The sequence below is a fragment of the Nothoprocta perdicaria genome, unplaced genomic scaffold, assembly GCF_003342845.1.
Source record: "Nothoprocta perdicaria isolate Ctin4 unplaced genomic scaffold, notPer1 scaffold_77, whole genome shotgun sequence".
NCBI classification, from domain to species: Eukaryota; Metazoa; Chordata; class Aves; order Tinamiformes; family Tinamidae; genus Nothoprocta; species Nothoprocta perdicaria.
Window position 1 is genome coordinate 2702961 of NW_020456054.1, and position 10615 is coordinate 2713575.

At 36.8% G+C, this 10615-nt stretch overlaps 2 long non-coding RNA genes across 2 annotated transcripts; both read right to left on the reverse strand.

The window, feature by feature from the left end:
* Positions 1–704: 704 nt before the first annotated feature.
* LOC112957865 lies at positions 705–2383 on the reverse strand. Its single transcript, XR_003251290.1, has 2 exons — positions 2340–2383; positions 705–994 (listed from the first exon to the last, which is right to left on the reverse strand). It is a non-coding gene; the product is annotated as an uncharacterized LOC112957865 (long non-coding RNA).
* A 1494-nt stretch (positions 2384–3877) lies between these two features.
* Positions 3878–10047, reverse strand: LOC112957861. The gene is made up of 4 exons (XR_003251286.1): positions 9855–10047; positions 9623–9739; positions 4275–4385; positions 3878–3918 (listed from the first exon to the last, which is right to left on the reverse strand). It is a non-coding gene; the product is annotated as an uncharacterized LOC112957861 (long non-coding RNA).
* Positions 10048–10615: the final 568 nt, after the last annotated feature.

Sequence of the window (10615 nt, forward strand, 5' to 3'; positions counted from 1 at the left end):
TAGTGTTCAAAGAATACTTACAATTTGAATTTTAAAATAAGAACATTGCACAAAAAATGGACTGACAGCTGAAAGAGTCAATGCATCATATTTTATGTTTTTATGACTTTCTCTTACATTTAATCATAAAAACCTATTTAATTTTTCATTTGTCTTCTGTTTTCTAACTGGTAATGCCCAAAAAAAAAAAAAAAAACAACAAAAAAAAACCCACAATAAACAGTATGAATAGTACCCCAGTATTTCCTACTTCTCTCTGGAATCACCTAAAAGTAATGTAGGCTCATTAATTACCTCTAGTCTCCAAAATCAGCTTATGTGCTCTTAATATTATAAAGCCAAATATAGTATTTATATAAGAAGAGCAAACTATATTGGTTCCATAGTTTCTGATAACAAAAACAGATTAAATTTATGTCTGAATTGCCCTTCAATATCCAAATTTCAACCAGCGACACCTTCTCAAAGAGTATTTTTCTTCAAGATAAAACTGCCTAACTTGGTTTCAATTTAAATCTTTTGACAGTATTTGACAATATTTGGTTTTGTGGTTTTCAGTCACAAAATTGTAACAGTTGAGAAGATGGGAGCTTTAAGGGGCATCAATAGAATTATGGCAAAGTAACCTTACTGTTCCTCTGTTCCTAAATCCCTCAGAAAACAGGATTATTTTTCAAAATGAAAACCAGCCACACAGTTAATATTTCTTCTTTTTTTCATAAAGAAAGAGATAATTCTCAGTAGAAACGATGTTCTGACAGTAGTACAATTATTTATTCTTATGTTTGCATCTCTGCTGAAAACTCCTTTGTACAGAATTGTCAGATTCAGTCAGTTCTGCATTTTAATAAATTAATTGCTGGTTCATGTCTTCGTGATGCTCAAGTCGTGCAAATATCCAGACAACTCCTCTCGTTGGCTAGCTGACAATTTTCTCCCACTCAGTTACTGACACAGCTGACTATCTCATGCCACATTAGCTTGCTCTAGGAATCTATATGGAAGATAGGYGAAGAAATAATTTTATACTGGGAAAATTGCATCTTTAAAATATCAATGTATTTAAAATRTTTTTTAAAATCTATTTTTAAAACACCAAAAAATGTAAATCAAAAAAATGTAAAATATCCTACAACTCCCATTTATCTTAATATTTATAGAAATGTCAGTAAGTTCTTTCATATGATGGCCTCAGAGATGAAGATCAGGATCCCATTCTATCTGACAGTGGGTACATACCAAGAGATTCTCGGTCCCTGTTCTGACAAGCTTTCCACTTGAATAAACAAGGAAGACAAATGGAGGAAGAGATGAAATATTAATATCTGTAGTTAGAGGTGGGGAATTGTGCTACAGAACAAAGTTACTTCCAAGGATTCAAAGAGCGAGCAGAGCTAGGATCGCAGTTTAGGAATTTTGTGATAGTGCAGTATTTCTGTGAGAATATTATCTTTCTTTTAGGGCTCACAAGATTTCACATATGATTTTTAAAAACCAAATCTGGTCTGCAATCCTGACTGCAGCAACCACAGTTTTTCTTGTTTAACCGTCCTCCATTTATTTTGGAACTTGAAACTCTTGTTCCAGTCTCTTCCCCACAGAGGAAATGCCAAAAGAAAAAGTGCTTTAATAATGTATGAGTAACCGCAAGAGTAAAGCGAGAGTAATTTTAAGTGAAATCTGATCTTATCAAAGAAAATAAATCCATTTAACTATCTCAGTGTTTTAAAAGTATGACTACATTACATTACTTAAGTAAATAAGACAATACTTTCCTCTTTTCCAGATGGCGAGTTGGAACACAGTGCATTCACGAAGCACCTTGTCAAATTCCTTGCTAACAGGTAGACTATTTGCTTTTGAATTTATCTATGTTATACTACACCTAACCAGAAGTCTAGTGCTTATTATCTTTGTGGTCGATTGAGGTATTTTGCCTGGCCACTCTGAGAAGGCATGCATAGAAGCAGGGCTGTAAGAAGCGCACAGGGAATATTTGGTGAAAGAGGCAGGCTCCAAGCACATTTCCAGAGATTCTTGAACAGAGCTTTGGGGTTTGAGATTTTGGATTAAGGCATTTCTGCCTGAGTCTAATTCAGGCATTTTAGTCCTTTTTTGGCTTTTAAGCATGAGAAATTTTTCTCACGATTACCTCATGGGTGCATAAAATGAATCCTGCACGTAAATATTTACAGAACTGGTTTTCAAAAGAGTTATTTAATTAAAGGGACATCATTGCATAGTTTTTACTAACTGTAGTCTCCTGATTTGGAAAACTTATAAAGAACAATTTTTTCTTTGGAATTACAAGGACACATTTAATTATCGGTTGCACATACCTGGGACTGGATGCAGTTGCAATGTGGATGGTTGATGTGCTTCGTGAGTACTGAATCATTGGAGCAAAAGCAGGAATCCCCATCAGGCAGTAGATTAAAAACATATCTTCTTATTCTTGCTATAGGATTCCATTGCACTATAGCTAACCTGAACTGCTATGCAGCACACAGGGTAAATGATATATAGGCTGTGAGCTGGTACCTTGCTCAAAGGCAAGTTTCCACCAAGAAATATAGGCAGCATATGTGTTGTTTTGTTTAAGTAAGTTTTACTGAATGCCTTTTGCTGCTGGCAGTAACAGTCATATTTATCTACCTGAAATATCTTTGTACCTGGGTTGGTATAAGTGATCTTTTATTTTCCACAGTATCTATTAATATGGAACATTGTCTTATACTCTGAAAAACTGCTTATAATGCAATCCCTGTACTGGTTACCTTGTTTTTGATAGATTACCAATTCAGATATTTTAAATCAAATCAAGAAAGGCATTTTCTGCACTTTGTACAAAAAGGCTTATTTTTGCTTTCTTCTCCCACATGTACATAAATGTCTGGCCTTGATAAATGCAGGATAGATGCTGGGCGTGCAGCATATTATTCTTTTGTAAGCGTTTGCAGTAATTAAGCACAACTTTTTTCTTTCTTTTTTTTTCATAAATTATAGCATGATGAATGCTAAAAATAATGAGATTATTTTAATTCTTTTAAATGCAAATTGAGTGGACCAACCTAGTCAGCTATAAATGCATTTGCTCAGAAGTGATATTCTGTTGTTAATAAAATGTTAGATTCTTTCACTTTCGAAAATAACTTCCTTACAAGCTTTTCTCTCTTCTCATTGTTCAGTATAACCTAAGAGCCAACTATCTGAAGTGATCTAAAAAGCTCACAGTCCACAAACCTTTATTACATATTGAACACTTAGAATCTGCCTTGTAACCTTTTCTTCTTGTCCCTGCCCTAGCGTCAGGCTCTTAAAACTGAAGTCATCTGCCATGCAAATTCTTAAATTTTCTAAATGAGCTTCCCAGTAAGTTATCATRATTTAGTGTGTTTCCAATCCATAAACTTCACAATGACAATATAAAGCCCAATTTGGTTATATAGATAACTTGTAGTTGTGACACTCAATATTCATAAGTAATAACTTCCTAGAACAATATACAAAATTATCTGTGTTTAATTAATTTATTGAAATATTGATTAAAAATATAAATTCCTTATGTCACAATTAACTCTAAGAATTTATAAACTCACCTTCTTAAGAGAACATTGTAAAAAGATATTGGGAGATTAGAAGATTTAAAAATAATCTTCCATAAATTATCTGTATTTTTTAGCACAAGATCTGTTAGGGATACAGGGCAAGGGCTACACTCACTTGTTTTCCATGACTTGCAAAGAAAAAGAAGATCAGACACAACAGATACCTATCTCCTYCACGCACTGTCTGCAGTGCAGATTTTCCACTATAAATACAACCTGCTGCCATGCTGGAAGTCTGGTTCTATTAATATGTAAACATTTCCTTACCAAAACTCTTCTGAACTTCAATAGGATATCCATGTATTTTAAACTAAAAAAAAAAAAACGAAGTAGATTTGAAAGTAGTAAGGGCTTCATAATTCAGCTTGCTTTACATTTGAAACTGTTATGGGGAAAATACATGCCAGCAAAATTGTGATGCATGATATGTTTTTGCAGCCTATGACATGCATGGAGAGCTGTATATACACAATGGAAATTAAAGTTTTATGTCTCAGCTATAGTAGAAAATTCTTACTTATTAAAGATAAAAGCTGATATAAAAATAATTTTCCTATATTATAGTACAGCAGTTATTACAGTAACTACTTTACTTGGCCTTTGTTTGGCTTTTATAATATTKGCATTTAATTAGCTAATATATTATAAATTAAGCTCTAGTCTGACCAGCAATTGTGCAAAATGGCTCTGCATTTGCAGGCGCTTCCCAGAGTGGAGCCTCTTGCAGAGTCAGGGCCGTAACAGCAGAATTGTCCCGAGCACGTGTAGATTCATCTGCTGAGTTAAAGAGAAAAATGCTTACTGCTTCTGCAGAGTCAGCACAAGTCCAATACAGAAAACTAATGTAATAACTCTAAAATAGCATCACTTACTGACTTCTAATAATGCCCAAGTCTTACATAYTCTGTGGTGTCACTGAAGGTTGATTCCATAGCCATAAGGGAGCAACCAAGGAAAAGGAAAAACAAACCACCAACATGTCTGCAAGAGCCTCGACTCCGCACACAAAGAAAGATCCCCAGTCTGAGTTTCCTCTTCTTTGTGCATCAGCACATCTGAGAAATGCCCTCTGCCGTTTTTCATCAATATTGCATTTTGTGAGTCTGCACTGCAATCTGCTGTCATTAATTCGCTAACATTTTGTAATCTTGGGCTATTTTTTGTTATTATTGCCTAGCAATTTCTAAAGTAGGTACATAGTTACCCAGAGCTGGTAGGAGGCTGACCACAGTTATCTTGTCTTGTAACGTAGGGCACTATGTTATTATCAGGAAACAATTGAAAATATTTTTAATTTTATCCTTGGCAAGCAAGTGGAAGTTGGTATGAAGTATTCTGTACTTATCCAAACGTAGTTTATATGTAGTCCTTTTCCCCAACAATCTTGGGAGACAACATAAATTCTGACTTCCCCTCTTGTAGGATTCCAGGGTTTTGCACATATGAAGTTACATTTGAACTGCAGATCCTCACTGCAAAAATGATCTCTGTTATTTTTCTTTCTGTTGGACTGCTTGCATCATATCTGATTGAGCTACTACTTCAGGTTTACATCTTTTCAACCTAGCAACATTTAACTTGGTGTATATAGCTCTCCCAAGCAATAATTCAGGAAGTGATTACAAGATATATTACTCCTTAAATATGTAAGCAGCCCATAAACAAGATTTTCCAAGTTTTTCCTTCCAGGTTCTCTTTTAAAATCTTATTGAACATTGTTTATCAATATTTATGTGTGTGTATATATGTATTATGATAATGTATCATAATACATATATACACACACATAAATATTTTTATATATAAAAGTCATTATCAAGTTACCATCAACCCAACGAAAAATGTTCAATAAGATTTTGAAAGAGCACCTGGAAGGAAAAGCCTGGAAAACATACATATTTATATATATATAAAAACCCTTTTATATGTATTTGCCTTGGAAAAATTTCACTGCACTTATAATGTATTTGGCTAAAAAAAAAGCCAAGAAAATCATCATAGTAGCAGATGTCACACTGTAAATGCCACGTTTAGTCACTTTATGATGTCATTTATTGAGAAAGGGAAAGCTGTAATTCCTTCAAGTAATATCTTAATTCTGGTGAGTGACATGAGATTTCAGGGAAGCTTTTGTCACACTTCTCCAACTTTRGCCATAAATACTTATTCTGTAACTGTTGGTTTGTACTGACCATCCCCTTAACATAACACATAATGAGCAAGATGTATAAATTTTGCTCCTGTTTCCTCTGGAGTTGCATCTTGGCAATTCTTAAACAATTCCATGCACCTTATTGTGACATTTTATCACATACCTATCTTGTGAGTGAAGTTCACTCTGTTGACTAAAACATGGCATTAGAGCAGCATCAATATATTTGGAATTTCTGGATCACCTTCTAGAGAATAAGACATGTAATTGCTGTTAAACTGGATATTACAAGCAAACAGCTTCATTTTTTTTCTCTTGTAATTGCATCAACCATAATTATAATCTGCGCAACAACTTCCTTATAATCAACTAGATAGGCATCTGAAGAGCAGATGAGATAAACTATCAGCTGCTGTGTTTTAAATTTAACTAAACTGTCATAAAAACAAACAAAAAAAAMMCCCGAAAAACAGAGCCATTTAGTTCCTGCTCCTCTCAGTCTTTCTGTTGTTAAACAAACTGCCACAGAGGTCTGTATGCAATGGTATGCAGTGTGAACATAATACCTCATCAGCAGGTACAGCGGCAGGTTTAATATTTTTATATACCTCAGCAGCAGTTTTAATATTTTTTTTTTCTAATCTCTATCTAATATTTTTCTGGTGTCTCGTAAGTCCTTCTTGGTGGTCCTCATGGATTGGGGTAGAAGTGGCTCCACATTCCTCCTGTGAACATCTGACAGTCAGCCAGACTCAGGAGAAGGGCTGCCTGGAAGACAGTTTGATTGCAATTGTAACTGGTTCATAGAGTAGTTAAACTAGGAGTATTACTGTGCATGTATTGAGAAGGTAAAGCAGGCACCAGGTTAGCTGCAAATGGGTTTTTTAGATTAGCTGCAAAGCCTTGAGAAAACTGAGTGTTCATCTGGTTCCCAGAAGGTATGGAGGAAATAAAAAGAATGCGCTAGGCTTATAGCCGTTGGCCATCCCCGTGCTGAGATGGTATGTACAGTAAAACATGTTACTGTTTGAAAATTAGCTGCAGTGACCTATGTCCAGGATAAATTTTAAGTTCAACAAAGTGGCAGGACAGTTCCACAATCGATATATAGCTAGGAACAAACAATGTATATGTTGACTTAAGACAAAGAAAAATCGTGACTCTAATTCCTTAAATAGATTCCCTACATTCTGCATAGAATTCTAAATTCTATTATTTGTAATTGTTTTTAGAACGCCTGAGCTCAGCTACACATACCACAATTTTGTTTTCAGTCTCAATGGAGAGATGACGTCCCAAAGAAAAGACAACTCCGTGCATCTGATTTGGTACTCAGCAAAATTCAGCGTCAGCCCTCCTGTACAGACATGTTGAAGTGCTCCCTGTAGGGTTTTGTTCATGAGCTTCAGGAGTCTTTCCAAATACAGTAACACATCCAGATAATATTAGATTCCAGGCTCGTTATTAAGAATTATTAACATATTTGAAAAGCTCTGGATGTTGATTCAAGTCCATATGGCACATGATTAAAAGAGAAAAGTCCATTAAGGGTAATAAATGCTGTGAAATTCATGTTGTCTGAATACTTGGTATTAAGCATTCTTTAAACAGGGAGCAGAAAACATACTATAAGTGGATGGCTGCCTGTCACAGTGGTGCTGAGTTCACACAAAAACAAACATTGCAGCTTGATTTTTGTCAGTACTGTGGTGAAACGAACTCAGAAAATGCAGTGTCTTCATTGATGCCATTCTGGGCCAGGTTTGTTCGTGTTGTTTTTTAGATCTTGTGACTCAGTATCTCCCACTGAATTGTGATAATATGAAATAGAATTGTCATTGCAATGGTGCCACATTAGAYTGAACTTTAAATTCCGAGGGTGAAAGCTTCTGCTTGTCTGGTCTTTCTGCGTAAAGGTTGATATTTCTTTTATAGTGTATATTCAGCTTATAACAGCTGAAACTGGAATTTGCATTGGGGCACTGTTTGGTTATACTGAAGCAATGCATCCRTAAATGCTTGCATATTTAGTGTAGTTTAGAGATTTCTACTTAATAAGAGTATTACTATGCACAATAGAGAGTTGGCAGTAGGCATCTACAGTTGTATTTATAGGCAAGAATCAACATGAACAAAGTTGTTCTTCAGATAGTTCACTAGATAAATTGTAAAACTCCTAAAGTGTTCCAGGAACGTGCACCTACYAGGTACTGAAACTCAGAGGTTGATGTCCAACATTACTGAGAAGCCTATGGCCATTCTTCTGACATGACAAAAGGTAGCATGACACAAATGCATCTGTATCTGCCTCTACCTATAGGCAAACTGTAATATCTGGCACTATATCTTCACATAAACATTTTTGAGGTAGAATATTCTAATATAACATCTTTAAACAATGCTTGCATAAACCTGTGCTTGCAGGTAATCTAATCAGAACATACTGTGAAGGCAGTATTAGCATGTGTTTATGTGTATGTATGTATGTATCCACACATACGCAACACACACACACATATACATATCATTTACATATTTGAGTGTATATACATATACACATATACATATATATACATATATGGAGCTCTCTGAGCTCATGACCCTGGGAGGTAAATATTGTAGTGTTGAATACTGCGCTTTTAGCCACACTCCCCACGGTCCAAATTTGACCAGTTTTCGCAAGCTTTTCATTCTCAATTCTGCTCTTGTTGATATACTTGTTAGAACAGCGACGGTGTTGGAATGGCAGGTGCTATTCATGAAGTGAACATTATCTATAATCAATAGGAAACATTTTCTTCTGTAAGCTGAATTTGACCTTCTGCTGTGCTTCTAGACTGACTTACACAAGGTTGTCAGCTTCTWTAAAGCAGCAACCCACTGCTCCGTTGATTTACCTGCTTGCTCTGAATGCTGGCATTGTTTACAGGATTCAGCTGCAACATTTATTCAAGAAAATAATTTCATTTCAGGAGCACAGCTTCATTTTTCATCTTGAGGAAAAGTAAACAGAATGCATGCTGGCTCTGATACAGTGAAGAGCTGTGATGGGTTTGTTTCTCCAGCCAAGTCAGTGCCGTTAACTGCAAGCATTTAACTTCAGTGCCTTGCATCTGGGCAAGAGAAGGAACTGAGGGGCACGTGCACGTTGCTGGGATGGTGCAGATGAATCAACGGCAGCACTCGTCCAATTGCTCGAGTAGCTGAACATAAGGGTTTAACACTGAAAGGACTCTTCCATGTATCCGCAGCATTACTAGATGARAGCATCTGACTACAGCAGGCACTAGTGCTATGCCACAAACCAATCAGAAATAATTAGCCTAGATTTAGAGCAATTAAGAGCAATGCTCTCCTCTGTCCATGAAATTCAATTCATGTTATGTATTTGGTGTAGTATGTTCTGCCACTGGATCATCATCTAACTGCAAACTATGTTAGGCAACTAGGATAAGGCATTTTTTTAAGTCTTAAAAAAAAAATGAAACATTTACTTACAACAAGGATAACTGATAAACTTCCCTAAGTTTTCTGTTGTTCTTCATTCCTGTATTTTCAATACAGAAAACCATGAGGTACTTCAAAGACAGCTTTAATTAAGTACTTAATTAGTAAAGATTTAGGTTATTACCATGGGGGATGAGATGAGAATGCAGCCTATGTAGTGCAGAACTCAGAAGTTACTGAAGGAGAGGAAATACAAAAGAAAGAAAAAGGAAGTAGGAAATCAGCAAAAAAGGCAGAGAACAAAGAAAAATAAACAAAACATAGACCTAGAAGTCATGCTGGCAGCAAGCAGTTCCTTCCTGAAGGTGACGAAACGTTATTAAGGAAATAAAAAATAAAGATTAGGAACTTGTACCTGTTTCTACAACTGGATGATTTAAGGCACTTTTACCTTGAGCCTGTAATGTTCTAGTGTCYACAGCCTTCTCCTTATGAAGATTTTGGAGGCACATGCAGAATTCTGTGGTCAATTCTGAGAAAGCAAGCAAGCAAGCGTCAGGAATCAAAACTAAATTCCAAAGCCACTGCTTCAATAGCTGCTCCTTTTCATTAATGACTTTATTTTAATGTAAGTGGAAATGAATTACCAACTCTGGAAAGGCGTCATGATGAAGAACTATCTTCCCTGTATCGCACCCAATTGTAAGGGAGAGGTTAGGAGTAAAAGCAGGACATGTCTTCAKCTGGAGACCTGCACACCGTGAAAGAGTTTTGGCAGTGCTACCAGGCAGACGCTTCTGCTCTAGAGGCCCAGTGCTACCTCCTGTGCTTTTCYAGTGACAGCCAGGAGTGGGTTTGGGGTTTGTTTTGTTTGTTTTTTTGGTGAATTGTACACTTGCGTATTTTAAAATGCAGTTTTTAATATTACCAGAACCAATACGGAAAGGCAGAGCATGGGTGTTACTGGAAGAGGGAAGAAGGTGGAAGTGGGGATTATTTCAAAATCATTTCAGTCTTGATTAGACTGAAATTTTGATTGAAAAGCTGAAACTATTTCAACAGCGCTCTAAAAACACCTTAGTACTTGGGGGAGGAGAGGAAACATGGAAGAAACTCCCTATGAAAGGATCCCTTGAGTGGAAAAGTTGTATTAAGCCGAGTCCACAACTTCCCCCTGGGGTGTACCTTAACCCCGGGCTACGGAACAAAGCGAAACGTCCTTCGGGAGTTTATGGATGCAGCGCGCCGGCTGCTTTGGCAGTGGGCGCAGGACGTCSCGGCTCCCGCTCTGACACGGCGGGCAACACGGATCGTCCGGAACCGGCCCCGCGTCGCGGGTCGCGGCCCCTCCAGCCCGAGCCGCCGCTGCTCGGGGCGGCCCCTCCCGCGCGGCGCCGCCCGCGCTCCC